At 43.3% G+C, this 26315-nt stretch overlaps 1 protein-coding gene across 4 annotated transcripts in view; it reads left to right on the top strand.

Moving 5' to 3' along the window:
* TJP2 (tight junction protein 2) overlaps positions 1-26315 on the top strand; it is a 94504-nt gene that overhangs the window by 20683 nt on the left and 47506 nt on the right. Inside the window, exon 1 of one of the 4 annotated variants that reach the window (XM_044265936.1) lies at positions 5225-5243. The exons of the other annotated variants lie outside the window; for them this stretch is intronic. The gene's annotated coding sequence lies outside the window, so the exon portion shown is untranslated. Of the gene's footprint in view, positions 1-5224; positions 5244-26315 lie in introns of those variants that run through there. 4 annotated transcript variants of the gene reach the window in all.

Here is a 26315-nt window from a genome sequence, read left to right as displayed (position 1 = left end):
TGGGGAATCCTAGTAGAGGGGAAAGAGGGCCTTTGCTTCACATCTTCTGGTGGTCTGTGCTGGGTGTGCGGACAGTCATTTGGGAGAGACCAGCCCTGCGTTGTCAGAATCATTCCTGGGAGGGACAATGTGTGTGTGTGTGTGTGTGTGTGTGTGTGTGTGTGTGGTGGGGGGGGACATCACCCACACCTGAGGAGGAGATGCTTTAAGTGAGTAGGAGTAGTTGCATTTTAGCATTTAATATCCTGCTCGGGCAGTAGGGGTGTTTAAGAGCGTGCCTCTGTTACACTGTCTTGTAGGGAAAGCGTGCGCGGAATTAAGAATGATGAGTTCCAGTTAGAAATAAGAATGGGATGCTAAGGCTTCTCCTCACCCCGGAGATGAGAGAAGGGGTGCTTCACTCCGGCAACTGTGGCTTTTGAGGTGTTTCTTGAACTTTTTCAGAGCTGCTCCCAGAGACTGATGGAGGGGGATTTCTTTCCTTGCAATGGCTGCTGCCGCTTCTCACGACCACACAGCTCATAACCAGCCCCTGCCTACCTGGGCCGGTCTCTGTGAGGGGTACAATATGAGCAAGACTCAGTGTGTGCCTTCAGGAGTGTGCCCGAGCTGAACTTTTCAGACTGTTGAGACTGTGGACTCCGCTGGGATCCTTGTGGCTGGGGGCGCGGTGGGGGTGTGGCCACACAGAGGCGAACTGTGCAGTAGGGAAACACGGGCGAGATGGGACTCCCTTACACATGCTCCCTTTAGGGATTCTTTCTGGGAAGAAAGGGCCGCATTTGAACAGGTACCTCACAGTGCAAGCCAGTAAAGAAGATGTGCGAATGACACACCCACCTTAGAGAGTTGAGTGAGGATTGCGTGAAATGTTGTTAGGGTGTTGGGCATGTGTGGGTGCCGGGTCATAAGAACCAGGGCAGGTGCTGAAAGCTCCAAGTGCTGGGTTCTGGGAGGAAGGATCTAGAAGTACAGGTAGGAGGTACCATGTAGGTGTCTAGGCAGGAGCTGAGGTAAACAAAAAGAGTTGCTCACACTCTTGAAAGGCCTTGAATGCCAGTAAGAGAACTTGGGGGGGGTTACTTGGGGGGAGCGGAGTCCTAAAATCCCAAATGTATAAGTGACTTGACTTCCCTGCAAAGAAGTGAACCAGTTTCCCAGTAAACACTTCACCCCGCCCCCTAAACAGGAAATATTACTATTTTTGAGGCACAAAAATGCCTAAGACGGATGAATTCTAACCTCATCTGCCTGGGGAATTCCATTTGCAAGGACTTCTGCCTACATTTGTTTAACTTTTGATCTAATTCTTTATACACTGACAAAAGGTTACAGCCAGCCATTTATCTTTTGCAGAAGTGCCTGGGAATGCAAGGGGGATGTAAAAATCCCTGCAGTGGAGTTTAGAAAGGGTTCTCTTCTGAAGTTTTTAAGAGACAGGTGAGTTCTTGAAACTAGGCGGGGCCGCTTGAGTCTTGTGGACAGTATTACATTCCATGGTTGACAAAGTCATGCAGATTTGGGCGGGGAGTTGGTGGCGGTGGGGGTGGCGGGGGTGGGGTTAAGAGGAAGCGTTAGTAATCACAGCTGAAACTTTCAACATAACTCTTACCAAGAATATGAGCCATCAGGGAATTCCTTGCCTAATCCCTAAAGCAAATCCCATTAAGGAGTTGTGGCTACAGATTAATTTATCTAGGTTGAAAGCTGGCTTCCTATGAAATGCCTCATTGATTAGAGTCTGAGCAGTAATGGGGGGCCAACAATTGTTGGCCGGATGGCCTTGGACTAGCCAGCCAGCCTTGGTGCTGAAAGGCATTTTCCATTGACGATGATTTGGGGTATAAGAGGGTGTGACTGATGCGCATGTACATGGGGAATCCAGTTGAAGGACAGAATGATTATCTCAGATGTTTTACTGAGCTAGTTTCTTGCTCCTAAATCCAAGGATTGGGGTCAAAAACATAGACTCAGAGGTCAGATTCAACACCTATTTAGGGGTTAAAAACTCCAGAGTTTTTGTGAACTTTTTGAGGTTAAGAAAGAAATCTTACCTTAAACTATTTATGGCCTAGTTCACCCCAAAGGAATTTTTACGATGACTCTTGCTAGCAGAAGCTGATATCGCTACGAAATTTATGAGGGTCTAAGGTGGTACTACCATTAAATTTTTTTTTAAAATACCATGTAACACTAGTGGAAAGAAATTTTCAGGTGCTCAGTCCTAACATTAAGTACTGTCAGTACTGCTAGTTGCAGGTTTGAAGGGCACCTGGGAAAGACAGAACACTGGCTAACCTGGTACACCATCTACACCACCGACAGCATTCCATCCACAGCAGAGCTTGGAGTTGCTAAGCGTCTGCTTTCACTTGTTCAGCTTGATTAGGAAATGCACCTAACTTGGCCTCTCCCTTCTAGAGCCCAGGCAGGCCAGCGAGGTGATGGTTTCATTCTATTTTTAAAGGGTCTAAAACCTCTGTCATCTGGCCATCCACCGCACCAGTTTCATCAGCCTTGATAACCTGTGAGCTCAGAAAAGAGACTAAAGACTGTCCTATTGAAAAAAATCCGATATGCTGATTAAGCATTTTTCTGCCCACCCCTCCTTTTTTTTTTTGCTGTTCCTTAAACCGTGTTTTCTAAAGTGTGCTACAAAGACAGACTTAAAGGTGGCACATTATTTTTCAGTTATTTTGCATGAATATTGTGCTCCAGGGATAAATATAAAGATGGCTACCGAATTCACTTACTTCATGTATAGGTTGTTTAGAATGAGGCATGATTGGTATTAAGTAAAAGAAAGAGTCTGATGTAAGAGAAATAAATTTTGGGGTTGAGTCATAGGAGAATAAGGCAAAAACTGTGAACACGGCCCTTGGTAGTACTTCTAAAATGTGAGTGTGATGTTTAGTTATGGAGAGCTGCGTATACCTCGACCACACCTTCAGGAAAGCCAGACAAAATCTGCTCGTGTGACACCTGTGATGGGATGGACTGAAAATGGAGACGGTGCTTCCGCACTGCCGGAGACATCACTGTGCTCTGGAGCACAGCTTGCTTGCCTAATCTAGCACTGCTGGAGAAGGCAGAGAACCAAAGAGCCTCACGTGTAAATGCACCTTATTTATTATTATTTTTTAAAGGTTTAATTTTTTAAGTTATGTCTACACCCAACGTGGCCTTGAACTCAACAACCCCGAGATCAAGAGTCACACGCTCTAGCAACTGAGCCAGGAAGGCACCCCAAAATGCATTTAATTTTTAAAAAATGTAGCTTATGTTGGTCTGTAAAGTAGGCTTTAGCTAGGATTGTAGTAGGAATGGGAAGTCTTGAGGTTTTAAAAAAAAAAAAAAGAAAGAAAAGTAACCCTGCGGTGACCTAGAAAAATGAATAATTGGAAGTTCATGGTCATGGTAGGTAAATAAAACCAGAATAGAAAATACTTTGTTTCAGTCACCAAAATCCTTAATCGTGTGTGTGCGGGCACGTGTGCACACACATGTACACCTTTTACATGAAATCCTAAACCTTCAATTAGTAACTTGTACTTTAGTCATTTTAAGTCCACGCAGATATTTGTTTAGTGCTTCTGCCAGATGGTAACAGTTAAATCAGGTCTTTAACCTTAAAAACATAATGCAGTGTTTATCAGTAATTTATACATCTTGTAATTTTTTTTTTTTTTTTTTTTTTTAAGTAAGCTCTCTCCCACAACGTGGGACTTGAGCTCAGGACCGCAAGATCAGTAGTTACATGCCTACCCACTGAGCCAACCGGGTGCCTCCACACCTTGTATATTTTAGACCACAGCAATATGCATTTTGTAATAACATTTATTGTAACTTTCAGCCTAATATTTAGCCCAATTAAATATTCATGGCTTATAGTTTCTGTTTCTATTTGTCTTCTCTCAACATTTCATTTGTGTGGGAGAGATTTGGTGGGGGCAGGACAATTGCTAGGAGTGAATAAAGTATTTATTTTAGGGAGGTGTACTGACAAAAAAAGTTCAAATTACACCATTAATCATGGCAAAGATGTCATGTCCCATCCTTGAATGCACGTGTTTTCTAAATTTTACCTATGTGCATACATAAAGATGGACTTCAGAATTAATAGGGCAATTATTATTTTCTATTATAGAATTTAATCAGCCATATGAATATATACATTATGTTCACAAGAAAAAATGGCATCATTGGAAAATTTAATTACAGTAGGCCTCATCTGATAGATACTGTGTGTAAGTATGAGACTAAATATATAGTTATATATTTATAGCTGGGGACAAGCCAGAGGCATTTGGAGGGGGTTATATATAATACATTGTAAGACAATTATTGGGATAGTTAGTCTTCCTGGTAGGTAACGTTATTAGGCTTTAATTAACAGATAATGATTCAAGTCCAGTTATATTTTTGCCATTGTATTAAGAAAAACTTCGGTAGAGATGAAAGAACACTGCAGATACTCTACATTTTGTCCATTGGAGTTGAAGGGGGACGGGGGAAATAATGCTTTCGAATCATCAGTAGGTATAAGTGAACTTTTCTCAGACTTGTAGCTTCTAAGACCTTCGTTCCTCTCAGGAGGAAATAATGGTCCGAATGTGGCTTTGTTGGGAACCATTTTTTGAGAGCCATTTATGTCACAGCAGTAGAGGCAGTGTTCCTAGTTCTTGGTTGCAGGGTTTCTTTTGTGCCTTACGTAGTAGAGCACGCCTGAGGCCCTGAGTCCGTTTTGGGAAGGGGGGTGGTGTATGCTGTAAGAGGAACCAGCTCATTTTCAGTCTACAGAGGGCCATTTGCAAATACGTCTGGCAAAAGCAGAATGAAATTATTTGAGGGAATTAGTTAGCAAAACCAATCGTTTCTGTTTCTGAAAAGAATGACTCCTTTAGAAGGAATGTCCCTGTGAGCTCATTTTTAGAAGCCTGGTTCCTCCCTTAACCTTCTTCACTCAGCTGAATCAGTTTCCTTCTTGCCCTTGATTGGTTGGTGTGCACATGCCAGTATTTACTAGAGCCCTTATCATGTCTGCTCCGTGCCAGTCACTTCCGGTCTGCCCCGAGCCCCTCCTTGGTCTGAGTCATGAGGGTAACCCCAGAAGCTGACCTGGCACCAAACATATCCATTGAGTGTACCACACTGAACCGACTGGATCTGGGGAAGGCTGCTGTTGAATACAAAAAATTGGAGACCCACTGGGAAGTCAAGAGTGGATTCCTGACATTTACATAGTGAGTGGATGGACAGTTGTGAGTAAGGAAAAAACCGGTAGAGTCTGTACTGGCATTTTCTGTAGTGCGCAAGCTGTGGCAGCTAGCTGGGTGGTGGCAGCTCAGGCCCGTGAATGGAAGTTTCTGTGTAGGGAAATGAGGAGTTGTATTTGAAGTCTTCTCTGGTGCTTAACGTTCTAAGCGGTTGGGTATAAATCTGCTATAAAGTACTTTCTTGTCTGAAAGTACTTCCATGCTCCTTAAAACACTTGCGTTTGTTTTCTGTTTGTTTCTTTAAAGAAGAGGTCCAGCAGATTTTCTCTGATAGATATTTTTCTAAAGAACAGGGAACTGGGTGCCTGGGTGGCTCAGTGGGGTAAGCCCCTGCCTTTGGCTCGGGTCATGATCTCAGGGTCCTGGGATCGAGTCCCGCATCGGGCTCTGCTCAGCAGGGAGAAATTTAAAAAATAAAAAAAATAAAATAAATTAATAAAATAAAGAACAGAGAAACCAGAAGTGGCAGTAGTTGTTCAGCTCCTCAGCTTCCTGGGAAGATCTGTCACTCAGTCACAGCTTAATAATGTACCACCTCAGCGTGTGCCGTGTGCTCTGCGGCCAAGCCAGGACCTGCGGTCATCCTGCGTGACTTTGTTCTTCCCCTCCACTCTTCCCAGGAAGAGCTGCCTACTGGGAGTCTCCTGCACCCCCTTCTCTTCCTGTGGCCTTCTCCCTCCGAGGCCCCGCTGCCTGGAGCAGGAAGCAAGGCAAGGCAGGCCGGGAGTCGGGAGCCGGGTCTCCGCAGTCGGGCTGAAGACGAGCCTCCTGCTTATGGCCACAGGCCCTCATCGTTCACCGACACAGAATCCCTGTCGCTCGAGCTTCAGCGTCACGTCAGGCACTTCTGAGTTTCTCAGCATAACTTGAGGCAGAACACTTTGCCTACCTTGGCTGGTCTGTCTAGTGTCTGCATGACTTTTAAGAGGGGAGAGAGATTTGTGGCATCTTAGACACTCATTGAGATTTTCCAGAAATGGAGCTGAAAACACTGGTGCTTTTCCTTCTGGTGTTACTGTTGGGAGTCTCAAAACGGGCAGGCGACACGCTAAAATGAAGAGAAGAGGCAGTGGGCTCGTCTTGAATAGCGTGGCCTTCTTTCTAGCAGATCAAATCTGAATTTTAATCAGAGGTGTGGGAGCAGTATTTACATGTATACTGCTTAAGTGTAGTGTTTGCATGTGTCTTTCCCCAAGTCAGGAAGAGGCAGGAGAGGGGGACTCAATTTACCAAAGAATAGGGTTAAAAAATGTGTGGGAAACAGAAAAATTTTCCCATAGAAACAGTAGTATCCAGGGTCTGTCCTTGCAAGCTTGATTACTCATAATGAAGCCTTTTTAATCTTGTTGTTTTTCTGGTGTTTTATTGAAGTATAGCTTACAGTAAAAATGCACAGAATCTCAAGTGGACAGCTTGATAAATTTGTTTTCGTTGTGGTACACATCACCTAGGAGCCACCATTTTAACCATTTTAAAGTGTACAGTTCTGTGGCATTGAGTGTACCCACAGTACCATGCGGACCCCACGATCTGGTTCAGAGCTGCATGAACACTTACATGAATGGAGCCACTTGTGTCATTGCCACCTAGACCAAAACACAGGACTTTGCATCACTCTAGAAGCTTCTCTCGCCACTTTTTCTGACTGTTATCACCCCACCCCCAGGGGAGCCTCTTTTCTGACTTCTCTCACCATGGGATAGTTCCGGTTGACTTTCAGAGGATCTGTATGAATGAAGTCAGTATTTTGTGTTTGGCTTCTTTAGCTCAACGTAACTGAGAGTCACCCGTATTAGGTATGGTTCAGCAGTTCTTGTTCGCTGCTGAGTAGTTGTCCTTTTACATGAGTTCCCCACAGTCTGTTGACCCATTCTTCTCTTGATGGATATTTAGGTTGTTGTCTGTTTGTGTTTTCCTATGATGACTAAAGCTGCTGGGGAAATTACCTACACTTTGCTTTGTGGACTCAATTCCTGGGTGTAGAATTGCTGGGTCGTGTGTTGGGGACATGTTTAACTTTCATTATGTCACTCTGAAGTCAGGCACATGTGAGTATGGATTCCTTTGTCCTGCCACCTGCTTGTTCTACCTCAGGTAGTTTCCTTTTCTCATGTTCATTTTTTCTCAGCTGTAAGATGGGCACTCTGTGCCTGATCAGTTGGGGTTCAGTGAAGAAAAGAGACATCATTTTAGCAATTTCAAGGAGAAAGGAACTTAATGGAGAGCATTAATGCCGACAAAACAAGAGGCTAGAGGGACAGAAACCAAGAGCCCACGACTGGCTTTCATATTTGTCCCACAGCAAGTTAGAAAGCTGCTGTGCTCCAGAGCCGGGACCTTGGAAACACCGTTCCAACTGCTCAGCCTCTGCCGTGCAGAGGCGGCTGAAATAGTAGGGAACTTAGTGACACCTGCAGAGCTCAGTCTGGCAAATCTGCTTTGCCTGAGACTGCTGCTATAGGAAAGAAGAAAACAAAAGGCATCTGCTTTCCTTCCTCCTTCTAGATCTTAATCAAGTGCACCCTGTTGGCCAGGGGGCCGGGGGTTTCTGGCCTTGGGGAGTAAGGGAAGAGGAGTGCCACCCAACAAGAAATGGAATAGATGCCTCCTGGCGTTGCACTGGCAACCTGAGTGGCAGTGGTTATAACTTACTAGTATCATCATCATTACAGAAAAACACGATGCCAAAGCAGTCCTAAGACCACTCTCTGTAACGCACATTCAAATCTGGAGCTTCATTACAGTGACCTGCCGGAGGATGGCGGCTGCTGGAAGACCTGCCACATATAATGGTTTCTCTGCAGGGCCTCAGCTTCTTGAGCTACTGATCTCTGATTCTAGGGACTTTTCTATATGAGTAAGCTTGAGAAATTATAATTTGCAAGCCTACCAATTAATGCAGAAACTGAAAGGTGACTTAATTCTAAGAACAGCTGCTTTGATATATACTTTATAAAAATTAATGAGTGTGGCTTTTTTTGAAGTCATTCTGATTGTTAGTTTTTAATAAAGTAAAAGGTGATATATAAATCTTGTTGACAGGTGGGCTAAAAAGGATGTTCCCTTTTTCTGTCTTTATCTTTCGACAAATGAAATGGAAGGAGATTGGAAGGAGATTAGATTTTTATCCTGTTTGGTGCCTAGAATCTCATGCTCACAGCACACGCTAGTCCACTGAAACATTTGGCAGTAGTGACTGTCCTATTTCTAGCTAGTATTATGAAATTTGAACTACACTGCATTGCTCTTGAGACATTGAAACATCTTGAATCGATTGAATCAATTTTTAACTTTCCAGGGACCTTACTATTATTGCTTTGAAGCGGGCTGGCCAGATGATTTATTGATTAACATTTTATTTTAGGCTTTTATCTCTAGTGCTACTTCTGAAGGCTCCTTGCAGAAAAATTTGAAGCGACAGGAACGCAAATACTCTGAGTGCCAAGATAAGTATGAGCAGGAACTTCATTTTAGGCACTGGTGTAGCAGTTAGAGTGAGCTTGCTCTTTGCAAAGTTTGCTTAAATTTGATTGTGCGAGAAATACATTGACAGAATCCCATTTTATCTCTTTTTAACCAGATTTACCCAGTCAGCCAGGGCTAACAATAGATGTCCAAACAGTTTACAGTGGTTGATACAATGGACAAAGGGTTTCACTGTTTGGAGACTGGAAAAGAGAGCTGATGGGGAGCTTCTTAAGGGCACTGACCTAATTCATTCCTTCAAGAAAAATGATTTAAATATACATGTATTCTGATCCCAGTGTCTGTATATTTCAGCCAGTAGCACTGCAGCCTCGGGAAGGGCTGTGTGTGTTTTGTAAAAGTACAGCCTTTATTTTTATTTGACAATGGCCTTTAGAATTTTTTTTTTAAACCAAGTTCTGGCATGAATTGCTGCTCCACAAAGGTTAGGGAATTAAGAAAAGCAGCTGAAGTCACACGTCACCCTCCTTAGTACCGAAACCTCCTCACATTCAGGAATTTTCGTCATGCACTTTTTTAGAGATAAATTTCTCCGTGAGCCTTTCTTCTGTAAAATGTGGAAAAACAGAACTTGGTTAAAAATAACGTTAGTTCAGGCATTGCTAAATTTCTGAGTATTGTGTTTATGATTTACTTTGTCCAGAAAACATAAATTGCCAGTGCCTTTGCTGTTTACTACCATGAAATATTTGTAGTCCGTAGGTACTTCCTCAGAGAATATCTCTCACCTATTAATAGAACAGGAGCCAAGAAGAATGGGAAAAAAATCTCACTGGGCTTAGTCGTAAGTTTCAAGTAACAATTGCATTGTTGTTCTAAGTGCTGAGTGTGATTGGATGATCAGATATATAAATGTTGACCTGACTGGATTAGATCTCAGCCGTGAAGGGTCCTGAAAAAAACTGTTGTAACCTATCACTTCAAACAGTTACCAGACTTGTTCTTTTGGCTTTATATTTGGGATAATAATTTATGCACTGGAGTATCCTAGAAACTGGGGTGCTGTCTTGTCTGTCTCTTTAACCTGTTTCAATTTGGATATATTGGCTCTGTTTGTGTAGTCCACTACATGGATATTCCCTTATCTTCATAAGAAGTAACATAAGGGGGCGCCTGGGTGGCTCAGTGGGTTAAAGCCTCTGCCTTCGGCTTAGGTCATGATCTCAGGGTCCTGGGATGGAGCTCTGTGTCGGGCTGTCTGCTCAGCAGGGAGCCTGCTTCCTCCTCTCTCTCTCTGCCTGCCTCTGCCGCTTGTGATCTCTGTCTGTCAAATAAATAAATAAAATTAAAAAAAAAAAGTAACATAAGCTTTTTGATTGGGATGAGTTTAATCTAAAGGAATGCTTAGAAACGAGGAACTGCAAAATAAAAGTCCTCAAGTAGATCTAAGCTAAATTTCAGTGCATGTGTTTATCTTTTCAGAAAAGCAGGTTTTCATGGAAACCTGTGTTCTGCTGAGTGTTGAGAGGGTCTCAGTGGCCATGTTGGGGGCTGACTGTGAGTTCTTGGGTGCAGGTCTAGGACTTTGCTTTCCTAGCCCAGACACAGCGCAGGTGCTCCGGCTGCGCAGGAAGGGGAGGGGAAGACAGTAGCGCAGTTAAATCTCAAAACAGCTGAGGGGCGCCTGGGTGGCTCAGTGGGTTAAGCCGCTGCCTTCGGCTCAGGTCATGATCTCAGGGTCCTGGGATCGAGTCCCACATTGGGCTCTCTGCTCAGCAGGGAGCCTGCTTCCTCCTCTCTCTCTGCCTGCCTCTGCCTACTTGTGATCTCTGTCTGTCAAATAAATAAATAAAATCTTAAAAAAAAAAAAAAAAAACAGCTGAAACGGGATCTGCGTGAGTGCGCACTGTCTCCCTTTTCTTACTGTATTCCCAGCCCAGCAAAAAAGCGCTTTGCACGGGGCTTGGGGACTGTTGAAAACAGCAAGATTCCATCATTGGAGCAACAAATCTCAAATATGTACTCGTAGAGCTTGTCAAGCGGTGCTGAGGCCGTGTCCTTGATTTCCACCACTGCGGGTGTGCTGGGGGCAGGCTTCTCTGCTCAGTTCCCCAGTGTGCAAGAGAAGTCCTGATGTTTGTGAGAAAATGCCTCATCGTGAGGGCGCCCAGGACACCAAGCGAGATGCCCTGCGTTTTGCTCTGTACGACTGAACTTCTCCTGACTTTCCCGTAGTGAAGCGAGGGAAGGAACCATGCGACTGACAGTGGTCGAGCCTTGCTGCAGAGCTCACTGACGAAGCCTGCCTCGTTGGGGGGTAGGTGTTAAACCTGATTTGATAGGTAGGGAAACGGTTTCAGAAATGTTCAGTGGTTTGCCCCACGTCACACAGTTCGTGTGGTAGCCAGGGCATGTGGGCCGAGGCCCGCTGACTAACTCAAAACTGGTAGGTTTCTTCTAGCTTCACCTGCCTCTGCTTTTCAGAACCAGACGGGGAGAGACATAATGGGAGAAGCTAAAGACCCTCTGTTGATTTTTAGGAGTTTAAACATTATTCTCATACCAGCTGTAGAGCCCAGTGCAGGGCTCAGTGTGGCGCTTGATCCCTCAACCTGAGCTGAAACCAAGAGTCGAACGCTTTAACTGAGCCATCCAAGCGCCCCACAATAAAATATCAGTGTTTTTAAGAGATGTTTTCATTTTTCAATGACTTGTTTGTGTTCATTACTGTATGGGAATCTCAAAGACTCTAAAATGAGTAAGCACAGCCTTATAGGGAAGTAGATTATATAAACAACTAGCTAAAACCACAATTTATTATAGAAATATTAGGGATATGTGTTGTCTGTGAGTCTTTCTTCAAGTTCACAGCCATTAGTTAGAAAGGACTATTATCCCATCAACCTCCCTCCCAAAAACAAACCCCACCAATTGTTAATGTCAAGAAAAACTTCTTGTGGCTACAAAGCACATGCGTTGTGAAATTAGGACATCTGAGGCTTGCTGTGTGTGGGAATTTGGCTGTTAAGGGTCAGAATTCCATCACAAGTTGCCTGAGGATCAAAGTGCATCTTTTAAAACATCACATACCTCCAAGAAGTTTAGGCTAGCAGATACACTCTCGTTTGAAGTGTAACAGTAAGCTTTCTTTTAATATGTGGCCAAGACCATTTGCAGGATATAGTGAAAATTTTGATTGAGGATCAGGGTAGAGTGGTCATTTTGGAGTTAGAGCATTTTGGTGGTGGAGCAGACTTGATGCAGTGCCATGCGTTCACCTTTGAACAGGCTGAGGTAGGAGGATATTGAAAACCAGAGCAAACAGCACAAGGGGTAGAAAGAGCTGGGAAGGCTCCAAATACAGACATTTTTTTCTGATTTTCCCCTGGAATCTACTAAGGGTGCCTTTCTCTTCTTCACCATCTCACCACGTAGCTGTCTCCCTCAGGACCCAGAACTGATGAGTTAGATGAGCATCCATGAACAGTGTGTTAAAGCTGATACCGTTTGAAATGTTAATTCTTGGTCCTACACTCTCAGCTACAGTAATGCTAGCTATGTAATTCTGACCAGATTCTAAGTCGGACTTCAGGTTGGACAATGAATGGGAACTTGCAGTGGTTACACCCTCTCTTGAAAAAAAATTTAAAAAAAATTTTTTGTTTTAAGATTTTATTTAGTTATGAGAAGAGGGAGAGCGAGCACAAGCAAGGGTGGGTAGCAGGCAGAGGGAGAAACAGGTTCCCTGCTGCGCAAGGAGCCCAATCCCAGGACCTGAGCTGAAGGCAGACACTTAACTGACTGAGCCACCCAAGTGTCCCTTTGCTTTGTGGGTGCCACGTCCTGGTTATCTCTTTTTGAGGGTGCACAGAGAGCATTCCAGCTTGATCAGGAACTGAGGTTTTTACTTCTCGTTGTCTAACATACAGTTCTTTCTTGTGTCTTGCTCAATGTGGATAATACTAACACATGTAGTTAATGATCTACTTTGAGGATTATCTGAAGCGAGATTTTGATCTTATGCCAGCTTCCCCTGTGGTATGTGATTGGAAATTGTGAACAAGTTCAGAATTTAGCTTAGGTAAATTATAACCAGATAAGTTCTTTTGCTACCAAAACCAAGTATAGTTTACTTTGAATTGACCTAACTTTCAGATTATGTACCCACTCAGAACTAACACCTTATTAATTAAAAAAAGAAAAGTAGGGGCTCCTGGGTGGCTCAGTGGGTTGAGCCACTGCCTTCGGCTCAGGTCCTGATCTCAGGGTCCTGGGATCGAGTTCCGCGTTGGGCTCTCTGCTCAGCAGGGGGCCTGCCCCCCCACCCTCCGCCTGCCTTTCTGCCTACTTGTGATCTCTCTCTGTCAAATAAATAAATAAAATCTTTAAAAAAAAAAAAAAAGAAAAGTAAAGAAATAAGCAAATAGAACTATCCCTCAATAGTGACTGGATGCTAAGGGCAGCCTGAAGATTTATTGAAGATGACAGTGAAAGCCAAGGTGAAGGAAAGCAAGAATCCCTCCGCCTGTTCCAGTGTCCCTGTGTCCCTGTGTCCCTCCCCCTGTACCAGTGTGAGCTCTTTGCAGGTGAAGATCGTGTCTTGGTGAACAGACACCTGCACGTCAGTAGGCCATTACTGAATTTTGCATGAGTTTAGACTAGGGGTTGGCAGACTATAGTCAGCTGCCTGTTTGGTTGGATGTTTTTTTGTTTTTACTTTTCCCCGCTTACTAGCAAAGAATTGTCCTTACTTTTTTAAATGGGTACATTTTAAATCGCTTATGTATTTATGTAATATCCTCTACCTCCAAAGCTTAAAAAAATGTACTAAGTGGCCCTATAACAAAACATTTGTTGGGCCATGGTTTAGAACTTCTAGAAGTCGGGGTGCCTGGGTGGCTCAGTTGGTTGAGCAACTGCCTTCGGCTCAGGTCACGGTCCTGGCGTCCCGGAATCGAGTCCCGCATCGGGCTCCCAGCTCCATGGGGAGTCTGCTTCTCCCTCTGACCTTCTTGCCTCTCATGTTCTCTTTCACTGTCTCTCTCTCTCAAAAAAAACAAACAAACAAACAAAAAAAACCCAACAACTTCTAGAAGTAGGAGGCTTGGGTTTCTAGCCCATTCTGCTATCTGGAAATAAGTATGTCAGAATGCCGACTTGTGAAAGAGTCTCGCTTCATAAGGACACTGTTGTCTGACATCCTTCTTGGCTGTGGGAAAGTGAAAGAGAGAAGGGGTTGGGCTACTTAGCTTCCTGGTTTTAGGCCAGGAAGGTGACGGATAACAGGGGCCAGTTCACAAGTTTTGAGTGTAGACTTCCTCCGAGTTAAGCAGTAACATAAACACAAGAAACTGTGGAGAAAATGTACTTCTTTAGGATGTAGAAAAAGGCCACAAAACTGAAATGTCCCTCTACAATAAAACATTTCTGTCTGGGCTTTGGATGTTCCGATTTCCCTGGATTCCAGCCTTGGGACAGTACCATTTATTGTGTTTCTACTTGTTGACTCTTTCAGTTCCAAGCATCTGTTCTTTCCTGTCAGGGAAACCTTTAAAATTATAATAAAATGCCATCATGGGCTAAAAGCCTTGAAGAAATGTAATACAGAAAAGGAGTTAATGATGTTCCCCCCAGCTTACGAGATTTGGAAAGGCTTTGGACTGCTACCAATGACTGACACCTCAGCTCTTAAGCATTTACTTTCATTGTTCTCCGTACTATTCCAGGCCTTCCTACATCCTAAAAACAAGCATCCCTTGAGGGTGGGGACTGTGTCCTATGTTGTTTGGTCTTTGTTTTCAGAGCCTGGTACACAGACACTTAAATGTTGAATGCAATCTATTTTTTAAATCTTATTAAATTTATACCATACTGCCCTTTTTAAGGGTGGGGCTTACTTAGTATAGGAAACACCCCTCTTGGGTGGTACTTCAGAGTTTATAAAAGCTCCCACATAAATTCCCCTTTCTCTTGCCCACTTCTCAGTAATAAGACTGCAGCCAGGGCTTTGGAACCTGGCTGGGAAATTATAGTTCATTTTGGTCTTTCCTCACTGTAGAAGGGGGATCTTGACCAGAGCTTAAATGCTTGGGTGGACCTCTTGGCTTCAGCTGCCCTGGGAGCCATTACTGCACCTGAGGAGCCATTATTGCATGTAGAATCAGTGCCAGGCTCCTCTGTCCTCCTCTTTCTCAACTTCTGTGGCCAGTAGTCTGCTGGGGCTGTCCACCTAGGCTTACCTTTCTTCTCTGGCTCTCAGTAAAATAAGAAATTTAGATTCAAATGTATAAAAATACAAATCTACCTCTCATTGACCTGCCTCAGAGTTTGACTTACTCACAGATGAGACCAAGATCCTTCCTGAGTCCCAGGCTTTCCCACCTGCCTCTGTGCCCCAGATGTGGTGTCTCTTGTTTGCCCTTCCTCAGGAAGCTGCATACCCTACTTCCACAGTCACTAAGGAGGAGAGCCTTCCTTGATCTTCCGAAGACACCAATCCTTTCTGTTCTAGACCAGTGTGTGCTTTCCCTTCCTAGCACTTTCCAGCTTTACTTCTGCAGCTGCTGACTGACTCCTTGATTTACATTGACCTTCACTAGTCTTTGAGCTCCCTGAAGGCAGGGCTGTGTTTGTTAGCCTCATTGTTTTATCTCAAGTGCTCAGTACAAATCCTGCTCTGAAAGAGGCGCTTGATAAATAATGTGTCGGGTAGGTCTGTCTTCTGGAAATGATGTTCCTCTGTACTACTTACGTCCAGTGATTAACAGTTAGAAAGTGCTATCTTCTGCTTTCCAGATGGCTTAAATTCCTTTGACGATTCTACAGCACCCAGAGCCAGGTTAGCAACTTTGTAGGGTGTTACAGAATGTTAATGAATGACAAATAAAAGTGTTATTTCTACTTTTAGCCCCCCCACTTGCAAACTTATCTTGCCTCTTATAAAAGCTATAGTGGCAGGATTTTATTATAATTACTGAAGTTCATTGCCAATTTCCTCTAAATGGCATTTATTTTGAAATTTTAAATTTGAAGGGAAACTCTTCTTTTTATTTCTGCATCACTGCACCACCTAGTGGATTTTGTCTTTACTACGCAGTGGCCTTTTCTGATTTCCTGACCGGCACCTGTTCCACAAAAAGGAAATCTTGGGTACCTTTTTATGCTTTAAGATTGCATACAGTTTCTACCAGTAGTTTCTGTTACTAGGCAGAGTGGGGTTTTTCTGAGAAGAGCTCAACATTGCTGACTTCAGAATTTAAAGAAATGTTGACCCATACGTGAAATTTCCCATGTCATCAATAAAGGAATGGTGTGGAGTGGGGGAGGGGGTAACTACACAGTATAGTATGGACTCAGTTTAGCTCAGCTTATGTAATAATGACACCCGATTAGGCCAAAGAATGAGATCTTTTTCTAAGTTTAGAAACAAAACTGTTTCAAACATCTTAACTTTTTATTTATTTAATATATTTTGTAATGAGAAGAAAGCAGTAGGAGAAGCCAACTATTTTTGTATAACTCGATTCAGTTTCATCTGTGTTTTATTATTAAGTCAAAGTCATTAGTAAGGCTTGCTGATTTGCATTTTCAGTATTTTTAATAGCTTGGCTTGGTCTCCCACTTTGCCTTGGTGTGGGAGGTGGATGCAGGAAACCTCACCTTTCCCCTTCCTGTCTCTGGTCTTTGCTGCCCCCTCCCCTTAATGGAGTGTGTTCTAGTACAACCGAGAGTTGTTTTTTTCTCTTGATTCCACGAGATGCAGTGGATACACACTGTGCTAAATGTACCACTGAAGCACACTTTCAGTTATCAAGTTTGATATTCTAAATGTATAATAAATACGTATGCTGTTCAAACCATAAATTGTAAGCTTTTAAGTCTTATTCATAGATTAATGGTTTAATATAAAATCATTATGTCTCATATTGAGAACTGGCTAAATTAGTGTTTTCAAAGTATCAAAAATGTGTCTTATAAAGAAAGGAGGTTTATTTAAATAAATCTACATTAAAGGCAAAAGAAAAAAAAAGGGGCATCTGGGTGGCTCAGTGGATTAAGCATCTGCCTTTGGCTCAGGTCATGATCCCCGGGTCCTGGAAACAAGCCCCACACTGGGCTCTCTGCTCAGTGGGGAATCTGCTTCTCCCTCTCCCTCTGCTTGTGCTCTCTCTCTTTCTCCTCTCTCCTTCTGACAAATAAATCTTAAAAAAAAAAAAAAAAAGTTATGGGTCAGTACATAAGAAGATGCTTGGAAATGTTAGTGGTGTTCAATTCAGAAATACTACAAAATATGGAGAGGTCTCCAGGCATTGCAGTTTTGCCACAGTATTAGTTAAAGTAGCCGAAAAAATATAGAAACATTAAATGACTGCTAGGGATGTGGTTAACAAATTATATGCTAAATGTGGCTATTTATATTTTAAGTTAAACATTTAGTTTCTTTTTTTTTTTTAAAGATTTTATTTATTTATTTGACAGACGGAGATCACAAGTAGGCAGAGGCAGGCAGAGAGAGAGAGAGAGAGAGAGAGAGAGGAGGAAGCAGACTCCCTGCCGAGCAGAGAACCTGCTGGGATCACGACCCAAGCCAAAGGCAGAGGCTTGAACCCACTGAGCCACCCAGGCACCCCAAACATTTAGTTTCCTAATTGCAGTAGCTGCATTTCAAATGCTCACCATGGCTCCATACAATACAGGTACAGAACATTATCATTACAGCTCAGAGTTCTGTTGGAGATACTGTTAGACCAGTGCTTCTCTAACTTCTGTGTGCACTTTAATCACATGGGGGCTCTTGGTAAAATACATACTCTTTTCAACAGGTCTCAGGTAAAAAAAAAACAGGTCCAAGATGGGTTTTTAGGATTCAGCTTTTTTTTTTTTTCTTTAAAGAATTTGTTTGTGAGAGAGAGAGAGAGCAAGAAAGAACATGAGGTGGCAGGTGGGGGAGAGGTTTTAAAAAAAAAAAAAAAAAAAGCTCCTCTCAGCAGGGAGCCCAATGTGGGGCTTGATCTCAGGACCCCAGGATCAGGACCTGAGCAGATGCTTAACTGGCGGAGCCACGCATGCACTCCAGGATCTTTCTTTCTTTCTTTCTTTTTTTTTTTTTAAGATTTTATTTTTATTTATTGGGCAGACAGAGATCACAAGTACGCAGAGAGGCAGGCAGAGGAAGAGGAGGAAGCAGGCTCCCTGCTGAGAGAGAGCCTGATTCGGGGCTTGATCCCAGGACTCTGGGATGATGACCTGAGCGGAAGGCAGAGGCTTTAACCCACTGAGCCACCCAGGTGCCCCAGGATTCAGCCTTTCTAATAAGCTCCCAAGTGTTGGCAGTACAGTATCTAAACATGAGGTCTTTGAAATTCCTGCATTTATTTCCTGATTCTGATAGAAAAGACTTGCTTTGAGACTTCAGACTCTGTAAGGTTAACTGGCTTTCTGGGGATTAACTAGGGATATTGATCTGTGGTGGAAGCATTGTTGTCACTCTTTTCTGTGTGACCCATCCCTGTGATGTGCCTTGGGTCTGGGAGGGACAGATTATTCTGTGTTTCATTAGGGCCAACCCTGCTAGCAGGATTTAGCTGAGCACTCTAATAACTGGTTTTCTAACCTGTCTTTTGACAAAGCAGTTTATAATTTTCTTTATCTTGGTACCTGTCATGGGGTGGTGGTTTGTATATGTGTTTTTTTTTTTTTTTTTTTTTAAAGTGAAGCTGTGTTTTAATATTGTATGGGCTTAGTCGGATTCAAAATCATAGAGTAGACAGGGCTACGTCCCTGTTGCCAAATTAGCACCTTCCTTTTTGGCTTATTAATGGTTCCTGTGTAATTACAAATAAGAATGGTCTGTTTAAATTACAATTATACTTCATAGCTCAGTGTATCAGCACTATGAACATAGAGGTCTGAAATGTAATTATCTGATCTGCTGATCCCAACCCCCCCATATAGCTTATTAAAGTTGAACTCATGCAGATTTGGGCTCAGACTGTGATCAGCCACCTACTAACTGTAGAACTGTGTGAAAATTCCATATATATATATATATATACATATATATATATATATACACATATACACACACATATTTTTTTTCTTTTAGTATATATTTTTTAGAGCAGTGTAAATAAAATTCACAGTCAGACTGAGGGGGAGGTACAGAGATTTCCCATCTGTCCCCTGGACCTACCAGGGTAAAGCCTTCCATCATTGGTACCCCCTACCAGAGCGGCACGTGAGTTACAGTTGACGAACCTACACTGACACATCACTATCACCTGAAGTCCACAGTCCACAGCTCACTTTTGGTGTTGGACCTTCTGTGGATTTGGACAAATGTATAATGACATGCATCTATCATTATGGCATCGTAAGAGTATTTTTACTGCCCTAAAAAATCGTCTGTGCTCCGCCTGTGTTCTCTCTTTTCCTCTAACCCTGGCAACTACTGATCATTTTATTGTTTTCATAGTTTTCCTTTTCCAGAAGGCTGTATGTTTGAATCAAACAAGATACTGCCTGGTCAGGCTGGCTTTTTTCACTTAGTAAGATGCATTCAGTTTCTTCCATGTCTCTTCATGGCTTGATAGCTTCTTTCTTTTCAGTGCTCAGTAATATCCCATTGTTGAGACGCGTTGCATGTTTAGTCATCCACTCACCTACTGAAGGACATGCTGGCTACTTCCAAGTTCTGGCAGTTCTCAATAAAGGTGCTATAAACATCTGTTTTGTTTGGACATAAGTTTATAATTCTTTTGGGTAAATACCAAGGAGCACAAGTGCTGGACTGTGTGATGAGTATGTTTGGTTTTTTTGTTGTTCTTTATTTTTTTTAAAGATTTTATTTTTAAAGGTTTTTTTTTTTAAAAGATTTTATTTATTTATTTGACAGAGATCACAAGTAGGCAGAGAGGCAGGCAGAGGGAGAGGAGGAAACAGGCTCCCTGTGGAGCAGAGAGCCCAATTCGGGGCTCGATCCCAGGATTCTGGGATCATGACCTGAGCGGAAGGCAGAGGCTTAACCCACTGAGCCAACCAGGCGCCCCAAAGATTTTATTTTTAAATAATCTCTCCACCCAGCATGGGGTTCGAACTCAAAACCCCGAGATCAAGAGTCACCCGCAGCACCGACTGAGTTGGCCAGGCGCCGCCCGAGAGTATGTTTGGTTTTTAAGGAAGCCACTTCCCTGTCTTCCAGAGTGGTCGCCCCATTTCCGCATTCTGGCCAGCTCCTGCTGCTCCACATCCTCATCGCATGTGGTGTTGTCATTGTTCCAGATTTTGGCCCTTCTACTATGTAGAGTGGTTTCTCCTTGTTTTAATTTGCGTACCCCTGACGACACAGTATGTTAAACATCTTTCATATACTTAGTTGTCATCTGTGGGTCTTGGCCTGTTTTGTAATCAGGTAGTTTTATTACTGTTGAGTTTTCAGAGGTTTTTGTATGCATTTGTCTGATAATTGTTCTTTATCGGACATCTTTGCAAGTATTTTCTCCTAGTTTTTGGTTAGTCTTTTCATTGTCATTCACAGAGCAGAAGTTTGTAATTTTAGTGAAGTCCAGCTTGTCAATTCTTTGTTTTATGGCTCATCAGACCTGATATTTGCATAAGTAAAAAAGGGAGGAGTTGGGTTTTTGGATGGGTTAATTGTTAACAGTCATTGAACACTTGATACAGTGTCTGGCGCTTTTTAATTTTCAGTCAGTGATGATGTGTTTTGGGTCCCTGGTTTACACACGTGTTCACAGAGGTGCAGCTCTAGGGAACTTATACCTAGCCGGCTACTGAAAGAGCTAGAAATGAAGTCTGCCCCGGTTCCCTTCCTGCACCCTCTCCCTCCCAAGTCACCACGGTTTTGCGGTGACTCAGAAGAGCTGCTGAGCCAGGTTGACTGGACCCAGACCAGCTACTTGGAAATGAGTGTCAGGCCTGTCAGACGATTGGATCCACTGCTGGTCTAGCGCCAAGCCAACAACCATGGCTGCGGCTGTGGCCGCCTTCCTTTTTTTTCTTTTTTTCTTTTTTTTTTCCGGGTTTAAGGCCAGGAACTGATCACAGTAGTTTCTGAAAGGCTCTATCAGTGCACAGGGAAAAAGGCAGTGTTTATCAGTGGAAAGGATTCAGGCTTTGCAGCCACACTGACCTGGGTTAGAATCTGTTCTCTGCCACTTATTACTTGTATGCACTTCAGCAAGTTACTTTACTTCTCTGACTTAAGTCGTCTTTTCTGTAAGAGGAATCTAATAATTATGATATTGGTAATAGCTAAAAATGATGGAGCATTTACTCTGTGTCAGGCACTACCCTGAGATCTCCACGTGCATGGTCTGCTTAAATTCTCGTAACAAGTCTAGACAGGTTTACAGTTGGGGAAACTGAAGCAAAGACAAGTTAATGTAATTTGCTTGAGTTAAGTGGTTAGTAGAGACCAGAATCTTCACTTTCTGATTATGGAATCCATGATGCGTCCCTTAAAAAAAAATGCTTTTTTTGAGATATAATTCACATACCATACACTAAGAGTGTACAATTCAGTAGTTTCTAATATATTCACAGACTTGTGTAACCCCCACCATATCAATTTTTATCAATGCATCTTTATCACTGCAAAAAGTAATTCCCATACCTATTAGTTAAATCACCCCCATTTCTCCCTGGATAGCTACTCCTAGGCAGCCACTGATCTGCTTTGGTCTCTGGATTTGCCTCTTCTAGACATTTATGTAAATGGAATCCTTACAGTATTTGTCTATTTGCATCTGTCTGGCTTCTTATATTGTCTACAAGATTCATCTGTGGCACAGCGTGTGTTGGTACCTCATTCCTCATGGCCAGACACTAGTCCATTGTGTGGATAGACCACGTTTGGCTCACCCGTTTATCGACTGATAGTCATCTGGATTGTTCCCACTTTTTGCTATTGCAAATAATGCTGCTGTGAACATTTGTGTACAGTTTTTGCGTGGACATACACTTCCAGTTCTCTTGGTGTCCATGATATGTTCTTAACTACTAGACTGTACTCTTCCAGGAGACAGAAAACAGGCCGTTCTTACTTGGGAGTGATCTGGTTACATTGTTGCTGCAGTGCCTTTGGTGGGTACCTTTACTGAGGGCGCTAATTCAGTGATGAGCACTGAGCCAGGCTTTTTCAAATGCTGCTTCATTGAGTCCTTACATTTGTAACCGGGTAGACACTGTGTGCCCTGTTTTACAGATGGGGCCACTGAGCCTCACCAAGTGAACTGCTTAAGGTCACAGAGCTTGTAGAGCTTGTAGAGTGCGGAGCCTGGACCAGGTGTGTGGGACGGCCTGCAGAGCTCTTACTTGGACACCATATGGCAGTACACCCAGAGGTATATTTGTGAAGACCCTGCCTCCCACTTTGAGGTTTGTTGGCCTGGATTTAACAGACTGCTTTCCACAGGAGTTTGCTTCATTTCACCCTATGAAGTAGACAGTGATACTCATTTCTTATTTGTATCAAATGGCAACAGAATTCCCCATGCTCCCGAGGTCATGGGTGGGTTGGAGGGTCAGAGTCTTGGTTGGAGGTGTCTTCTTGGAGTCTAGGTTCATTGCTCTTTGCATTTCAGCAGAGCTGCTTTCTAAACAACAGTGGGGTCCCCAGGCATACCGTCATACCATTGTTGTCTCCCAATTCTTTCTTTATTTTAATGCAGACTGAAGTTTTCCCTTAGGTAAATAAAGGGTGATAGGTTTGAAAAAAAAAAAACCCAACAAAAAACACCTCAGTAAACCCTGGTACCTTTTGGCAGTGGGCCTGGAATCTAATCATATGAATTCTGAGGACCTGTCAGGAATCCCTCTTATAACTTGTGTATGTTATTTTTTCTTAACTGTAAACATTCTAAGGTGTGTGCTGTGAGCACTTACTCTCTGGAGCTGTGAAGGGAGGGTAAGGAGCCGGGGACTGCCTTGTTTATCCCATCGGAAAGTGAAATACTTCTGGAATAAATGATGGACAGTTTTTATTGGCAAACCAAAAATTACTTGAAGAGTTAATTCATTGCTGACTAGTTGACTGTTATAAGGAAGGGTTTACTTTGAGAGACCACAGCCAACTGCCCCAAAGTCAAGGACTTGGTTTATAATTTAAAAAATGAATCATTTTAGGGAAAGCTACTGGAGCTCATTTTCTGCCTTTCCTGGGAAATAGTGGTTCTTGCCTACTTCTTTGATAGGCATCTTGAAATTGTGCCCAGCGATTGGAATTTTTACTAAATCCTTTACCACCATTAAAATAAGACCGATTTCGTGAGACAAGAAAGGGGTATGGTCTTTGTAACTGCCATTACCTCATCAGTCACCTTGCTCCAGCCCCACATGGCCTTTTTCCTTCCTTGAACATAACCAGATTCTTTCTCACCTTGGGGCCTTTGCCCTTCTGTTCCCTCTCCTTGGAGAACGGTTCTGATTTTTTTAGGATTAGTGCTTTCTAGTATCATAGCCTGTGGCACTTACTGCTCTTGCAATTATAATATATGTTTATTTGTTTATTATTTTTCCCATTAAAATCCTTCCTGTGAGGGAAGGACTTGGCTTGTCTCCCACTAACGCAGACAGTGAGCCTTTATCTTCATCTGCTGTGGCAGTAAGCAGCACTGAGCTCTCCTTAACTGTGGACTGTCCTACTTACTGTCCTGCTATGACTCCCCTGGCACAGTGACTTTGGGTAATTTGTCTTTCAGTCCACAGGCTGCTGTTCAGTAAATGTTTGTCAGGTATATGAATGTGGAGGTTAGAAATCTTGGGGAAGGTAAATTGTTAAACTTGAGGTCTTCTCATTGAGGCAGGCTTTCTATCACAGAATGTCCTTTGGATGCCCGTGGTAGAACAACTTCAAGGGAAAGGCCCAGTGGTTCCGAAAGCCACTCTCCACACCACTTTTTCTTTCTCAGAGTCTTTGCTCTGTGCTGTTGTTGGCATCCTGCACAACCCCACCCCCACCCCAATCCCATTCATTCTTCAGACCTTATCTCAGTGTCACTTGCTTAAAGGCCATGTTTTTTATTTATCCATCCATCCATCCATCCATCTATCCATCCATTTAATAATCTCTGTGCCCAACATGGGGCTCGATCTCACAATCCCAAGATTAAGAGTGACATGCTCTTCCAGCTGAGCCAGCCAGGTCCCCCAGTGCTGTATCTGTATCATTTCATCCTCAGAGTCTAGTAGGCGGCCCTTGGTAAATATTTGCTGATTGAATGAGTGAAGAATTAGTGATAGTGTATTTGCATACCCATGTTCCACAGCAGCACTGTTCACCATAGCCAAGAGGTGAGAGTACCCAGGTGTCCATCCATGGATGACTAGGTCAACAAGAGTGCTGGATACACACACAGTGGAATATTATTTAGGCTTAGAAGGGAAGGAAATTCTGTTGCATGCTACAAGAATGTACACGGAGCACATGATACTAAGTGAAGTACGTCCCACACAAAAGACAAACACTGCGAGACTCCACTTACATGCAGTATCTAGTAGCCACATTCATAGGAACAGAAAGTATAATGGTGGTTACCAGGGCTGGGAGGGGGGGCAGTGGGGAGTGGTTTAATGGTATAGAGTTTCTGTCCTGCAAGATGAGTCGTGGAGACTGGATGCCCAGCAATGTGAAGTACTTAACACTACTGAACTGTACACTTAGAAATGATTAAGATGGCAATTCTGTTATGCATTTTTTTAAAAGCACATTTAAAAGAATTAGGACAGAAACTGTGACTTCTGGAAATCACTGTACAAGAATCTGGGATTCTTAAGTGGTAGGATGCCTGTGACTTCTGGGCAGTATGCATAAATTAGGGAAAGAATATTTATTTCCTCATCAGGGAAGTTTAAGTATGTTCAGTAGGACTGTCAGAGGCAAGGAGGGAGCTGCTGGTGCCTTCCCTCGTTGCTTCCGTTCTTGTGCTCCTCTGCTCCGAGGGCCCAGTGAGGCCTGGGATGAGCCTGGGCGGTGTGTTGGGATCCTGCCTCCACCCGAACAGCTCTGCTGAGTACGCGTCGTTGTATTTCCTGCCTTTGTCAGTGTAAGATTTGAAGCAAACTTTTTCTCATGTCCTACTCTATTTTGCTGTCCTAATGCTTGTGAAAAGCTTAAAGGAAAGGCATGAACATTTTTTTGAGTGCTGTTCAGCATGCGCCCTTTGTAGAAGTCATTTCGTTTCAGACTGACGGTGGCCCTCTGAGGTGCAGATGGTATTATCCCATTTTTAAAGAAGGAGACACATTATCCAAGGCCACAGCTAAGTGACAGAACAGAGACTGCTCTGCAGATCTGCCTTTACACCTTCCATTTCTGCCTCTGCTTCATGTTGTTTTCTGTGTGGTCTCCGTCTCATGGTCCATATTTATCAATCGGTTCGGAGGGTGCACTGTTCTCATGGAACAGACTGCTTCCTGTGACCCCCTGTGTAACATGCACAGTGGTAGCAAGAATGACAACTGGATCCCCAAGACCATGCTTCCGAAATCCCAAACCCAACTTGAAACCCCGGGCATCCCATGAAGTCTTTTCTAGATGTCCAAAACCCTAAAACGTACTTTTTACTCTCCGCCACCCCCCACCATCAGTAAAAACAGAAGCGGGTGGTGCGGCTCTTTGTTACTCTTTTATCTGCTAATTTTACAGAGAGGTTAGGGAGAAGACAAGACTCTGCTGAGGGAGCAGTCTGTCCCCCAGTTGGCTCCAAGTTTCCTCACGCCTCCAGACCTCTTATCTCCAAGGATGTGAAACATCTTATCTTCGGACCTCTCATTTCTGTGTAATATCAGCAGTTCCATTACCTGAAACATTACCTGTTAATTTCCAGCCAGCTTACATGTTTTGTGTATGTGTGCAGGGGAGGGTCTGTATAAATAAACACTTCTCTAAATGTTCATTTCCAGAGATTTGCTCCAAAATGTCCTATTTGTTTAGTAATTTCTACTTTGATACTGAGTCACTCTCTATGTCTAACAAGAATATTTGCTCCGATTCTCTCATTCCCTTGCACGGGAGAGAGGGAGGGAAAGAAAGCTGTTCAAGTGGTGTAAATCCCCACTGCTTTCTTTTTTTCCCTCACAAGTGGTGCTTTTCAAAGCGTTCCGGTGTCCCTGCTGTATGGATGTGTCACTGTGCGAGATGACAACAGGATTTGCTGGGAATGTGGGCCACTATTGTATCCGCCTTATGTAACCACGTGGAGTGATGGCAATGGGTGAGCAGCCTGGGCTGTAGGCAGTGGCCTGGCCGATTAGTCCCCAGAGGCCATGAAGACTGCTCAGGTTCTCCAGAGGATGTGGATCCAGGCTGTTAAAAAGTTGGGGAGATTGAAAAGCCATGTGAGTCCCTCTGCAAGCTCTCCCCCCTTTTCTTTCCCAGCTTTTCTTTGTGGGAAGTGGTTGGGGAGCAAAGGCTTTCTCACAGGGACTCTTTTCTCTTCGGATTTATTAGCGCTTCTGGCAGCTTTCAGTAACAAATTGTGACATATGGCGTGTAGTCAGTGGTGGGTTTTAAAAACACTTGGCTTATTTTTAGCAGACGTGTGAAACTGATAGCCTCTTACGGGACTTACGAATCAAAGGCTGCTGTTTTCCATG

This window comes from Neovison vison, chromosome 9, assembly GCF_020171115.1.
Source record: "Neovison vison isolate M4711 chromosome 9, ASM_NN_V1, whole genome shotgun sequence".
Lineage (NCBI taxonomy): Eukaryota > Metazoa > Chordata > Mammalia > Carnivora > Mustelidae > Neogale > Neogale vison.
This window is presented reverse-complemented; position numbering and strand designations above follow the sequence as displayed.